We start from the raw sequence: 14,471 nt of genomic DNA on the forward strand, positions 1-14,471 counted from the left end.
AATCAAGAACATGCCGTAAGATGGATAAATTAAAAACAAAGATGGAAACTCTAAGAAATTTCAAAAAATGCTAGAAATCAAAAGCATTAAAACAGGAAATAAAGCATGCCTTTCTTGGGCTCATCAGAATACCAGACACAAACAAAACAATCAGTGAGTTTGCAGACATGTCAATAGAAACCTCCCAAACTGAAATGAGGAGAGGGAAAAAGAATGAAAAAAAAAGAAAAGAAAAACAGAAAAGAATATCCACCAAGCCACAGTGGCTCACTCATGCCTATAATCCCATTACTTTGGGAGTCTGAGACCCGAGGGTCTTTTGAGGTCAGGAGTTCAAGACCAGTCTGGGCAACATAGCAAAACCTCATATCTAAAAAATAAAAAATGAAGAGAATATCCAAAAGCTTTGAGAAAAATTCAAAAGGTATAAAATATGTTTAATTGCAATTCCAGAAAGAAAGAATGGAGCAGAAGACATATTTGAAAATATAGTGAAAAAAAAACTTTCCAAAGTTCATGATGTACACCATCCACAGGTTTAGGAAGCTCAGAGAATAACAAATAAGATAAATATCAAAATATCTATTCTCAGGCATACCATATTCAATCTGTAGAAAGAAAAATACAAAAAGAAAGTTTTCAAAAGAATCCAGAGAGAAAAACCCACCTTGCTTACAAAGGAATAAGGATAAGAATTATATCAAATATCTCAACAGAAATAATCCAAGCAAAAAGAGTAAAGTGAAATACTTAGCATGTTGAAAGAAAATGCCACCAATTTAGAATTTTCTATCCAGCAAATTTAACTTTCATATGTGAAGGAGAAATAAAAGCTTTCTCAAACAAAAATGGAGGAAATTTGTCCCCAGTAGACCTGCTTTGCAAGAAGTGTTAAAAGAAAGTTTTTCTGGCCAGGCATGGTGGCTCCTGTCTGCAATTCCATCACTTTGGGAGGCTGAGATGGGTGGATTGCCTGAGGTCAGGAGTTTGAGACCAGCCTGGCTAACATGGTGAAACCTTGTCTCTACTAAAAATACAAAAAATTAGCCAGGTGTGGTGGTGTGTGCCTGTAATCTCAGCTACTAGGAAAGCTGAGGCAGGAGAATCACTTGAACCCAGAAGGCGAAGGCCTGCAGTAAGCCGATATTATGGCACTGTACTCCAGCCTGGGCAACAGAGTGAGACTCCGTCACAAACAATACAAACAATTTAAAAAATGTTTTTCACGAAAATCACACAAGTCAAGAAATTGTATCAACATAAAGAAAGAGTGTTAGGGAAGGAATAAATGAAGTTAAAATGAAATATTTTCTTTGTCTTAATTGATCTAATAGATAGGTGTTTGGTCAAAGTAATAATTGCAACAATGTATTTGTAATTATTGCATATGAATAAATGAAATGAATGACAGCAATGCTACAAAGGATGAGGTGCTGGGGAGGGGAACTGGGAATACTCTGTTATAAGGTACAATATCGGTGAAGCAATACAGTGTTATTAAAGTAGACTTAGAATAGTTGTTAATGTGTATTACAAACATTAAAGCAACTATCAATTTTTTTAAAAAAATAAGTATAATTAATATGCTAAGAGAGATTAAAAAATGAAATCGTACAAAATATTCAGTTAAGAACAAGCGCAATGAATAGAAAGCAGTTATAAACATGGTAGATGTTAATCCAACTACATCAATTGTCACTTTAAATGTGAATAGTCTAAATACAAATATTAGGACAAATAGCTAATTGATGCAGGGCTTAAAACCCAGATGACAGGTTTACAGATGCAGCCAACCACATATATGGCACACATATACTTGTGTAACAAACCTACACATTCTGCACTTGTATCCTGGAATTTAAAGTAAAAGAAAAAAAGAAAAACATTACACAAATTAAAAGATAGGGACTGTCAGAATGGATATAAAAACAAGACTCAACTTTATGTTGTCTACAGGAAACACATCTTAAATATAAAGACACAAAAAAAGTGATGGTGAGAGACATCAACACTAACACTAATTTTAAAAAATGCTAGAGTAGCCAAATATATTTCAGTAGCCAAATATATTTCAGACTAAGCACACTTTAGAATATATTTCAGTAGCCAAATATATTTCAGACTAAGCACACTTTAGAAGAAGGAAAATTATGAGAGCTAAAGAGGGCCATTACTTAATGATAAAGAGGTCAGTTTTCCAAAAACAAAACAAAACATGACAATCCTTAATGTGTATGCACCTAATAACAGAGCATCAAAATATGAGGCCAAAATTAATATAACTGCAAGGAGAAATATACAAATCCACCATTATAGTGTACAAATCCACTATTATCATTGCAAACCTCAATATTCCTCTATCAGTAACTAACAAATCCATCAGGCAGAAAATTAGTGAGGATAAGTTTGAATAATACCATCTGTCAACTGGATCTAAATGACATTTAAAGAATACTTCATTTGTCAACAGCGGAATACACATTCTTCTCAAGCTCACATGGAACATTCACTAATAAATTTTAAAGCATAAAAACCATACAAAGAATGTTATCAAGCTACAAGGAATCAAATTACATATCAATAACAGAAAGATAACAAGATAATTTTCAATCTCTTACAAGTTAAAAAACACACTTCTACATAACATATGAGACAAATAAGTAGTCTCAAGAGAAATTTAAAGTATTTCTAACTACATAAAAATGACAGTACAACTTATAAATAATTGTGGGATACAGCCAAAGCAGTGCTTAAAGAGAAATTTATAGCACTGAATGCATGTATTAGAAAAGGAGAAATATCTGAAATGACTAATGTAAGATTCCATTAAAGGAAACTAGAGAAAGGAGAGCACTATAAACCTAAAGTGAGCATAAGAAAACACGTAAAAATTATAGAAAAAAAAACAATTAAACTGAAAACAGAAAATCAATAGAAAAATCTAACAAAATTGAAAGCTGGTTTTCTAAAAATAAGAATAAAATAAAACAATATCTATCCAGGCTAACCAAGGAAAAAAGATCGACATAATTTACTAGTATAAGAAATAAAAGAAGAATTATCATTACTGAGTCAATGGATACTAAAAGGATAATGTGCAAATGTTATGATCAACTCTATCCCCATGAACTTTATAAGATATATGAAATGGACCAACTTCCAGAAAGACACAAGCTACTAAAAATTACAGAAGGAAAAATACATAATATTAATTGGCCTATATCTATTAAGTAAATTGAATGAATAATTAATAATCTTAAAAAAAATTAAAAGGACCCAGCCCAAATGGGCTCACTGGTGAATTGTACCAAACATTTAAAGAAGAAAGGATACTAACTGTCTACAATCTCTTCTGGAAAATAGAAGCAGAGTTAACACTCCTTAACTCATTTTATGAGGCCAGCATTACCCTAATATCAAAGCCAGGTAAAACTATTACAAGAAAGGAAAGTTAAAGACTAACATGTCTCATGAACATAAATGCAAAATTCCATTATAAATATTAGCAAATCAAACCCAACAATATATAAAAAGAATTATACATCATGACCAGTGCATTTCTGGAATAAATCAGATATGCAAGGCTGGTTTGACATTCAAAAGTCAGTTAATTATTTTAAAATTCATATGGAACCAAAAAAAGAGTCTGTGTAGCCAAGACAATCCTAAGCAAAAAGAACAAAGCTGGAGGCATCATGCTACCTTACCTCAAACTATACTACAAGGCTACAGTAACCAAAACAGCATGGTACTGGTACAAAAACAGACACATAGATGAATGGAACAGAATAGAGAAGTTGGAAATAAGACCACACATATACAACTATGTGATCTTCAACAAACCTGACAAAAACAAGCAATGCCGAAATGAGTCACTATTTAATAAGTGGTGCTGGAAGAACTGGCTAGCCATATGCAGAAAATTGAAACTGGACCCCTTCCTTACACAAATGAGGTAATTTTTGTACATGCATTTTTAAATAAATTTAAAGATGGATTAAAGACTTAAATGTAAAATACAAATATATAAAAACCCTAGAAGAAAATCTAGGCACTTATATTCAGAACATAGACATGGGCAAAAATTTCATGACAAAAACATCAAAAGCAGTTGCAACAAAAGCAAAAATTGACAAATGGGATCTAATTAAAGTAATGTAACTAAAGAGCTTCTTCACAGCAAAAGAAATTATCATCAGAGCAAACGGGCAACACACAGAATGGGAAATTTTTTTTGCAATCTATCTGACAAAGGTCTGATATCAAGAATCCGTGAGGCACTTAAACAACTTTACAATTAAAAAATCATTTAAAAGTGGGTTTCTCTTAACAAGTGTCAGTTCATGTCCTTTGCACACTTTATGCAGCCAACAAATCTGGGAAAAAACAACCCCATTAAAATGTGTGCAAAGGACATGAATAGAAACTTCTTTTGAGAAGATAATCTTGTGCAAAATGTGCAAAGGACATGATCTTGTTCCTTTTTTTGGCTGCATAGTATTCCCTGATGTATGTGTACTTCTTTTGAGAAGTGTCTGTTCATGTCTTTTGCACACTTTTATGCAGCCAATAAACATATGAAAAACAGCCCAGCATCACCGATCATTAGAGAAATGCAAATCAAAACCACAATGAGATATCATCTCACACCAGTCAGAATGGTGATTATTAAAAAGTCAAGAAACAACAGTTGCTGGTGAGGCTGTAGAGAAATAGGAAGGCATCTACACTGTTGGTGGGAATGAAAATTAGTTCACCATTGTGGAAGACAGTGTGATGCTTCCTCAAAGACCTAGAGGCAGAAATACTATTTGACCCTGCAATGCTATTACTTGGTATACACCCAAAGGAATATAAATCATTCTATTACAAAGATACATGCACTCATGTGTTCATTGCAGCACTATTTGCAAGAGCAAAGACATCACCCAAATGGCCATCAGCGATAGACTGCATAAAGAAAATGTGGTACATATGCAGCCGTAAGAAGGAAGAACATCATGTCCTTTGCAGCGAAATGAATGGAACTGGAAGCTGTTATCCTCAGTAAATTAATGCAGAAACCAAACACCGCATGTTCTCACTTATAAGTGGGAACTGAACAATGAAAACACATGGACATATGAGGGGAAACAACACACACTGGTGCCTGTTGAGGGGAGGAGGGAGGGAGAGCATCAGGAAAAATAGTTAATATATGCTGGGCTTAATACCTAGGTTAGGTGATGGGTTGCTAGGTGCAGAAAATCACCATGGCACACGTTTACCTTACATAACAAATCTACACATCCTGCACATGTACCCTGAAACTTAAAATAAAATAAAAAATAAAGAAAACTAGGGAAAAAATTCAGCTAATGTAATCCATCAAATCAACAGCCTAAATAAGAAAAATCATATGAATATATCAATAAATGTGGGAAAAACATTTGCTGTTTTTCCTGCCAATATCCTACATCATTCATGATAAAAGCTCTCAGCAAACTAGGAACAGAGGATAACTTTCTTCACTTGATAAAGAACGTCCACAAAATTTTTATAGCTAGCATCATGCTTAATTTTTATTGTGTGATGCTTCACACTATAAAAAACTGCATGCTTTTTCCTTAGGATCAGGAACAAGGCAAGAATATCTCTGTTTCAGCAATCCTATTCAACATTATACTCAAAGTACTAGCTAATTCCATGAGACAATGAAAGGTATACAGATTGGGAAAACTACAAAACTCTGGTAAAAGAAATAAAAAATATTTTAATACATGGAGAGATACTCCATGTTCATGGATATAAAGACTCAATATTATTAAGTTTTCAATTATTTCCAAAATGATCTGTAAATTCAATGAATCCCTGCAAGTTATTTTGTGGACATCAATACTAAGGTTTATATGGAATGACAAAAGACTCAGAATAGCTGTAACAGCAGCACTGAAAAAGAACAAAGTTGGAGGACTGGCATAACCTGAATTCAAGAATTCCCATCACAGTACAGTAATCAAGACAGCCTGGTATTGGTGAAATAATTGAAAAACAGATCAATGGAACAAAATACAGAGCCCAGAAATAGACCCACACAAATATAATAATCAACTGATCTTTGACAAAAGAGCAGAGACAATTCAATGGAGAAAGAATAATCTTTGCAACAAATAGTACTGAGACAACTAAAAATCCATGTGCAAAAAATGAATCTAGATACAGACTTTTCACCTTTCTGCATGTTTTGCACATGTACCCCGGAACCTACAGTGCAATTATATATATATATATATATAAATATATATAAAATAATTAAGTCAAATGTATCATAGACATAAGTATAAAATCCAAAACTATAAAATTTATAGAATATAAAGTGGGAGAAGTTCTTGGTGACTGACCTGTTGTTTAGCAATCACTTTTTAGATATAACAGTAAAAGCATAATCCATGAAGTTGAAAATTGATTAGTCAGACTTATCAGATGCTAAGCAGAAAAACATGCATTTTGCAATGTTAAGAGAATGAAGAATAAAGCATATGTCAAGAAAATGAAAAGACAAGCCATAGACTAAGAGAAGATATTTGCAAAACACATATCTGATAAAGGACTCATTTCTAAAACACACAAAGAACACTTGCAATTCAACAGTAAGAAAACAAATAACCCAAAATAAAAAATGGGCAGAAGACCTGAACAGACCTCTCACCAAAGAAGATACACAGATGACAATTAAAAAAAAAAAAAAAAAAAAAAAAACTAGAAAAAGACATTCAATATCATATGTTATTAGGGAACTGCAAATTAAAATAACAATGAGATACCATCACAAAGCTATTAGAATGGCTAAAATTCATAGCACTGAGAAGACCAAATGATGTCAAAGAGGCAGAGCAACAGGCACTCTTATGCATTGCTGGAGGGAATATTAATATAAATGGTACAGCTAGTTTATAAAGCAGTTTGGCAGTTTCTTACAAAGTAAACATACTCTTACCATGTGATCCAGCAGTTGTACCCCTTGGTAGTTACACAATTGATTGGAAAACTCATGTCTACAACAAAACCTAGCATTTATAGCAGTTTTATTTATAATCACCAAAACTGGAAGCAAGCAACATGCCCTTCAATAGGATAAATAAGCTGTGGTACATCTATACACTGGAATCCTATTCAGCAATAAAAAGAAATAAGTGATTAAGACACCAACAGACATGAATGAATTTTAAATGTCTATTGCTAAATGAAAGAAGCTAGTCTGAAAGGCTACATACTGTATGATTCCAGCCATATGACATTCTGGAAAAGGCAAAACTATAGAGACACTAAAAAGATCAATGGTTGTCAGGGATTTGAGAACAGAGAGTAGAGAATAGGGAATTAAGTGAAGCATGGGATTTCAGGGTGGTGAAACTATACTGTATGAGATTCTAACGGAACATACGAGACATTATGCATTTGTAAGAAATTATAGAATTGTGCAATACAGAGAATAAACCTTAATGTAAACTTATGGGCTTTAGTTAATAATAATGTATTAATATTGATTCATTAATTGTAACAAATGTACCACACTAATCCTATTAATGTTAATAATAGAATAAGCCCTGTGCAGGGAAGAGGGAGCACACGGAAAGAAACTCTGGACTAACTGCTCGATTTTTCTTTAAATCCAAAACTGTTCCAAATCAATAGTCTATTAATCTTTTAAAAATTAAAAAAATTATAACTGGACCTTGGAAATTAGCCCTTGATGGAACTAGTGACTAGAACCACTGAAGAATATTAAATCACTCCCTCTTTTTCTCCCTCAATCTGCTTTGCCATTTCTTTCATGAGTTGGGGAGTTTTCACATACAATAGATGCCATATGGCATCAATGTAATTTTAATAGAAAAAACCACTGGAAAAGGTTAATGGACCAAAACACCCAAATAGGTAACACATTTCAATGTTATTTTTAAATACTAAATGATTTTTTAGAAATCAGCCACATAGAAACTGCAAGTTAAGCTTGTAAGAAAAGCCTCACATTTTAAACACTAAATAATAGAGAAGACACTAAAAGTGTTGCTCCAATTTCTGTCAGATTTTTCTGGCATTTTATGTTTGACATTAATTTAACTAGAATGGACCAAGCTTAGAAATAAGTTGCTATTAAATATAAGCAATTTACTTGTGCAGGTCCATGACCAGCCTGTAAATAAATATAGTCTTCCTTTTTAAATTTCACACACTAGGCTTCTAAATACAACATACATCATTGAAAAATAGAGAAATGAGTGAAAGAAAGAAAGAAATATATGCTTTTCACAGGCTATTAAGTATATCATTTGATAGACAGAGAGATAGATACAGGTATTCCCTAAAGGCTATTACAAATCAGAGAGAACAATTAAAATAATTAACTCAATAGGTCCTCAGAAATGAGAAGTGAATATCTCTAACTACTAGAACATTTTTGAGTCTACAACAGTTGACCAACTCTTTGCCTCATTGGTCCAACTAGTTCTTTTCATTCACCCACCATTAGCTTTCTTGAACAAGTAGTTTAAACTTCTGGAGTCTGTAATTTGGGTAACTCATCATTTTTCCCTTTTCACATTTATTACTAGAAAGCTTAGGGCCAGATTTATAGTCTGCTTCTATCAAGTATAATAAACTTCATATGCACTTTGTGTCATAACCTTACACCTGGCTTCATCTTACTCTTCCCTTTGCCTGTGTATTTGCCTATGTATTTCAGTTGCATTGCATCTTACTTTTATTATGCATATTGCTAGCACTTTTAATTCCTCTGGGGACAAAGAAGGATGCAAACAAATAGGTAGATAAATAAATAAGGAGAAGGAGAGAGAGGGGCTATACCTATCAATTTAAGAAAAAAAACCATTTCAACAATATTTTTTCACAAGTATGAGTAGCAACTATAGAAATGTTTATGTTTATAAATGGCAAACACCTTGTCAGGGACTCATTAGCAGTTCAACACTGTCTTTCCTAGTAGTGGTCAAAGCCCTTGGTTGACATTCTGAACACTGGCCTTGGGAAAGAATTTATGAGTAAGTCCTCAAAAGCCATTGCAACAAAAACAAAAATTGACAAGTGGGACCTAATTAAACTAAAGAGCTTCTGCAAAGCAAAAGAAACTATCAGCGGAGTAAACAGGCAACCTACAGAGTGGGAGAAAATATTCACAAACTCTGCATTGACAAAGGTCTAATACCCAGAATCTATTAGGACCTTAAACATCTGAACAAGCAAAAGACAACCCCATTAAAACATGGGCAAAATACATGATCACATACTCCTCGAAAGAAGACATAAAAGTAGCCAACAACCATATGAAAAAAAATGCTCCATATCACTAATCATCAGATAAATGCAAATCAAAACTTCAATGCAATACCATCTCATACCAGTCAGAATGGCTATTATTAAAAAGTCAAAAAACAACAGCCTTTCTGCACTACACACAGAGAGATCATACAGCTTTGTTCTTGATTCCTGTCCTAACTTAGGGGGAAACTTTCCCAACATCTGGAGCCCTTGATTTCCTGCAAATGAAACAGGAGGATGTCCTTAAGTTCCTTGCAGCAGGAACCCACTTAGGTGGCACCAACCTTGACTTCCAAATGAAACAGTACATCTATAAAAAAAAAAAAAATGGTGGCATCTACATCCTAAATCTGAAGAGGACCTGGGAGAAGCTTCTGTTGGCAGCTCGTGCCATTGTTGCCATTGAAAACCCCGCTGATGTCAGTGTCATATCCTCCAGGAATACTGGCCAGAGGGCCATGCTGAAATTTGCTGCTGCCACTGGAGCCACTCCAACTGCTGGCCACTTCATTCCTGGAACCTTCGCTAACCAGATCCAGACAGCCTTCCAGGAGCCACAGCTTCTTGTGGTTACCGACCCCAGGACTGACCACCAGCCTCTCACAGAGGCATCTTAACCCTCCCACCATTGCTCTGCGTTACACAGATTCTCCTCTGTGATATGTGGACATTGCCATCCCATGCAACAACAAGGGAGCTAACTCAGTGGGTTTGATGTGGTGGATGCTGACCTGGGAAGTTGTGCACATGTGTGGTACCATTTCCCGTGAACGCCCATGGGAGGTCATGCCTGATCTCTACTTCTACAGAGATGCTGAAGAGATTGAAAAAGAAGAGCAGGCTGCTGCTGAAAAGGCTGTGACCAAGGAGAAGTTTCAGGGCGAATGGACTGCTCCGGCTCCTGAGTTCACTGCTCCTCAGCCTGAGGCTGCAGACTGGTCTGAAGGTGTGCAGGTGCCCTCTGTGCCTATCCAGCAGTTCCCTACTGAAGACTGGAGAGCTCAGCCCGCCATAGAAGACTGGTCTGCAGCTCCCACTGCTCAGGCCACTGAATGGGTAGGAGCAACAACTGGTTGGTCTTAAGTTGTTCTTGTATCAGCTCTTAAGCAACATGGAAATAAGGTTGACAGAAAATAAACATCCATTTCAAAAAAAAAAAAAAAAGTCAAGAAACAACAGATGTGGTGAGGATGCAGACAAAAGGGAATGCCTATGCACTATTGGTGGGAATGTAAATTAGTTCAGACACTGTGGAAAGCAGTTTGGAGATTTCTCAAAAAACTAAGAGTTGAACTACCATTCAACACAGTAATCATTACTGGGTATATACCCAAAAGAAAATAAAACATTCTACCAAAAGACACACGCACTCACATGTTCATCACAGCACTCTTCACAATAGCAAAGACATGGAACCAACCTAGGTGCCTATCAATGGTGGATTGGATAAAGAAAATGTCGCACATATACACCATTGAATATTACACAGCCATAGAAAAGAATGAAATCATTTCCTTTGCAGCAATATGGATGCAACTGGAGGTCATTATCCTAAGCAAATTAACGCAGGAACAGAAAATCAAATACCGTATGTTCTCAATTATAAGTGGGAGCTAAAAATTGGGTACACATGGAAATAAAAATGGCAACAATAGAAACTGGGAACTACAGGGGTTGAGGTTGAAGAACTAATTATTGGGTACCATGCTCATTACATAGCTGATGAGATCAATTATACCCCAAACCTCAGCATCACACAATATATCCATATAACAAACCTGTACGTGTATCCACTGAATCTAAAATAAAAGTTGAAATTTGAAAAAAAAAAAAGCCCTTGGTTGAATCTATGTATATGATTCTTCTAAAATCTTCCATCTTTTTACCTTTTTCCACGTCTTAAAAATGTGGGTCAAATGTAACAATGTTAAAATTAGGGAAGTGGTAATAAGACTACTTTCATCATGGCTCAGAATGTGTTTTCACGCTGGATTCAGGAAAAAAACACCCTTGAAAAACCAGGAAAGAAGTTAAACATAACAGTGTAGGAGTATACCACATGAAAACTTGTTTCTTAAATTGATAAAACATTAAGAACATTTTGTCTTATAAAAGCCACCGGGGCTTAGAAACCCATTTTACTGTGGGCACACCAAGAATAACTCTGGTTCTTGTAAGAGAATTTTGTGGGCCAATATTGTTTGTGCGGTCATCTCGATGAGTTATTTCTAAGTTATGATCCTTAGTCTTATTTTCATTCTTCTCTGTCTCCCAGGATTTCATTTGGACCAGCTAATTCTTGGTTGATTGGAAAATCTTCTTACTTATTCAACATTCTCATGGCTAAGAAATGACACCTACAAAGGGGTATCAGGATCACATTCTTGGATTTTTTTAGTTCATTCTTTAAAAAAGAAAGCCTAATGGTACCCAAAGAAGTAAAGTTCTACAGTTCTTCCAATAATCCACATGCTGAGTAGTTAAAAGGCCCCCAGGACTCACCAAATCATTCTATTTAATAAAAAACTTTTCTTTTTTTAAAAAAGGTCATTCTCCAAAGAGTTTATGAGGAGAGGACAAGGATTACTCCAGACAGCCATGCAAAGAGTGAATTATATCTTAGCCAGACCAAAAACATCACTAACATATATTCTACATCTGGCTACTGTTTTCTCAACTTGTGAATTTTTTAATAGTGTATGACCATACTTCCACAAATCAAGGTTAAAGAGTTTCTTCTGTCAAGCACTTAATATTACACACAATAGCTTAGAAAAATAAAAATAGGCTTTTGAGTAAGTATTAAATGAAAGATTGTGCATCATAAAGAAGGAATAGCTGCCCTTAAAGGCTTAAATGCAAACATTCTGGTAGTGCCTTTACTTAGTTAAAACAAACTGTGTTTCTTTTCAATATATCTGTGGTTATTGAAAAGAAAGAGCGAAACATCTGGAGGATCTTTTGTGTTATTGTTAGGATAATTAATGTGTGCATTTTGCATAGTCTTGCTCTTATATGTTCCTCTTTCGCTCTTAAACCACTTAGATACTAAATTAGTATCCTAAGAAAGGTCAGTTGCCAGTAGTGTATGCAACCATTGTTATTGAGAACATTGTATCTGTAGCTTATTAAAGATTCCCATAGCACTTTTTATTTCTGCAAGTGTACTACAGCCAAAGCTTCAGTGATTACAAAAGCAACAGACTCCTCTTTCCCATTGTTATTGGAAGGTGCATTCCAGCCCTGCTTTCCATCACTAACGAGAAGTATCATATCTGGATTGGCTTAACATTTATACACACACCCCCTCCCAAGGCCTTATGCATTCATACACTCAGCAAGTACTAACTAAGCACTCACTGTAACAATTTCTTTTGAGTCTTTACAGACAGAGTGCCATTAAGACTCACTGCCTACTCTTGTTGATAAGCTAGATCTGAGATAAGCAATCCCAAGACCCAAAGGTTCTAAAGATGTGTCCAGTACAAATTTCATCTTGTTTGGGACCTAAATTATCACAGGTCCCTGACATTATATAAAGTCAGCAACATTAACCACTTGCTAAAAACTATTTAAAGACCATTTTTGAGGCAACTTTGCTGTCTCTTTAGATTGATTGCACTTGTGTAAGATACATTTTTTCATTTAATATTTACTGAATGCACACTATCTGCTAGACTGTGAATAAAACATGCAAACAACATGTCCCTAGGCCCTAAAGGCTTGCAATAGCCAGCTGTGATAAATACAAGATGGCCTATCTCATTTGAAAAGCATAAAATACCATACAGATATGAAAGTATTAATCTGTTTTGTTCTGGGATTCTCTTATAGTTTAAGTATACATAGTATACATGGCAACAGATCACCATATCTGCAAAATTTCTTATGTCATTCCAGATTTTTAATATCTATGTTTTAACTTAATTCTCTTTCTGTATCACTGAATGTGAGTGTGTGCGTATGTGCACTCATGCATGCATGTGTTTGAACAGTCGCTAAGGGAAACATTATTATCCCAATTTCACAGATGAGGTAACTGAAACTAAGATTGGCTCCAAATCATATAGCTACATAGTGGATGGTGGCAGCAATGAAACAAAGAACTCCTGTTTGTGCAATATTTTTCCCATAATGTCCATCTTCTTCAAGGGCAAATACTGCAGAGCACTTCAAGATTAGCTTTAGGTATAATAAGAACTAGCATTCTTGGAGCATTTACCATCTGCCAGGCAGGGTTTCAAGCATTTTATGTGAATTAATTCATGTAATTATCAGAAACACCCTATGAAGTGAGTATAGTATTGTTTTCATTTTACAGATAAGAAAACTGAGGCACAGAGAGGTTAAGTAACTTAAAGCTTACACAGACAGTAAGTAGAACAGCCAAGATTTGAATACAAGCAGTTTGAATTCAGAGTTTACCTACCATATCACTATGTAACAATGCTACCAGATTATAGGTAGCTTGTCTATTTTTCTTTTCCTTTTGGTTTGACTCTAAGTAAACTTAATACCTCAGCTGTTTGGCTACACTGGGTCTACCAAATATTTCAGAAAAAAAAACTCTACAAATTGGGTAAGATGTGATGAACAATGCAAAAATCTGAATGATTCCAACTACTTACCAAGAACAATAATTCCCCAGAAATGCATTACCTGCGTTGCCTTAGAGTCATGATGAAATGGAAATTATAAGAAAATAAGTGAAAGAGGTCAATACTGTGCATTTCCTAGGGATTGTTGACACAGGTATGAAATCTCAGAGCTCTCAACTCTAACCATAAAACTCTGCTATTTAATTGGAAAGCTAGCCTTTGCAAAAAGGCCAGGCGCTCCCTTGAGCCACAGTTCGTTCAAAGGGCTACTGGCAGAAACAAGGCTCAAGGGCCAAGATCTTGACAGTTTCTTAGGACTCAAGTTTTCTGCAGGGTATTCCAACACATGAAACATAGAGAAGAAGAAGGCCAGGGGACTCTTGAAGCCTGGCATGAATAAGTCAGGGGAAGAAGGCTGCTCAGGCGCAGTCAGTGGGCTCCAGAAGCAGGCAAAGACTCAGTAGGAAGGTAACCACCACCATAGGGACTTCAGCCAAATTCAATGGCATGTGGGCAGGGGTGGCACATAAGCAAAGTTCAATCACGTAGCTTTCC

At 35.3% G+C, this 14,471-nt stretch overlaps 1 protein-coding gene and 1 pseudogene across 3 annotated transcripts in view; one reads left to right on the forward strand and one right to left on the reverse strand.

Annotated features, from left to right (window-relative positions):
• GPC3 (glypican 3) overlaps positions 1-14,471 on the reverse strand; it is a 454,889-nt gene that overhangs the window by 223,870 nt on the left and 216,548 nt on the right. The window lies entirely within an intron of this gene.
• Positions 9,397-10,466, forward strand: LOC116537988 (annotated as a pseudogene).

Source organism: Sapajus apella, unplaced genomic scaffold (genome assembly GCF_009761245.1).
Source record: "Sapajus apella isolate SASKATOON/1434 unplaced genomic scaffold, GSC_monkey_1.0 scaffold115, whole genome shotgun sequence".
In the NCBI taxonomy this organism is placed as follows: domain Eukaryota; kingdom Metazoa; phylum Chordata; class Mammalia; order Primates; family Cebidae; genus Sapajus; species Sapajus apella.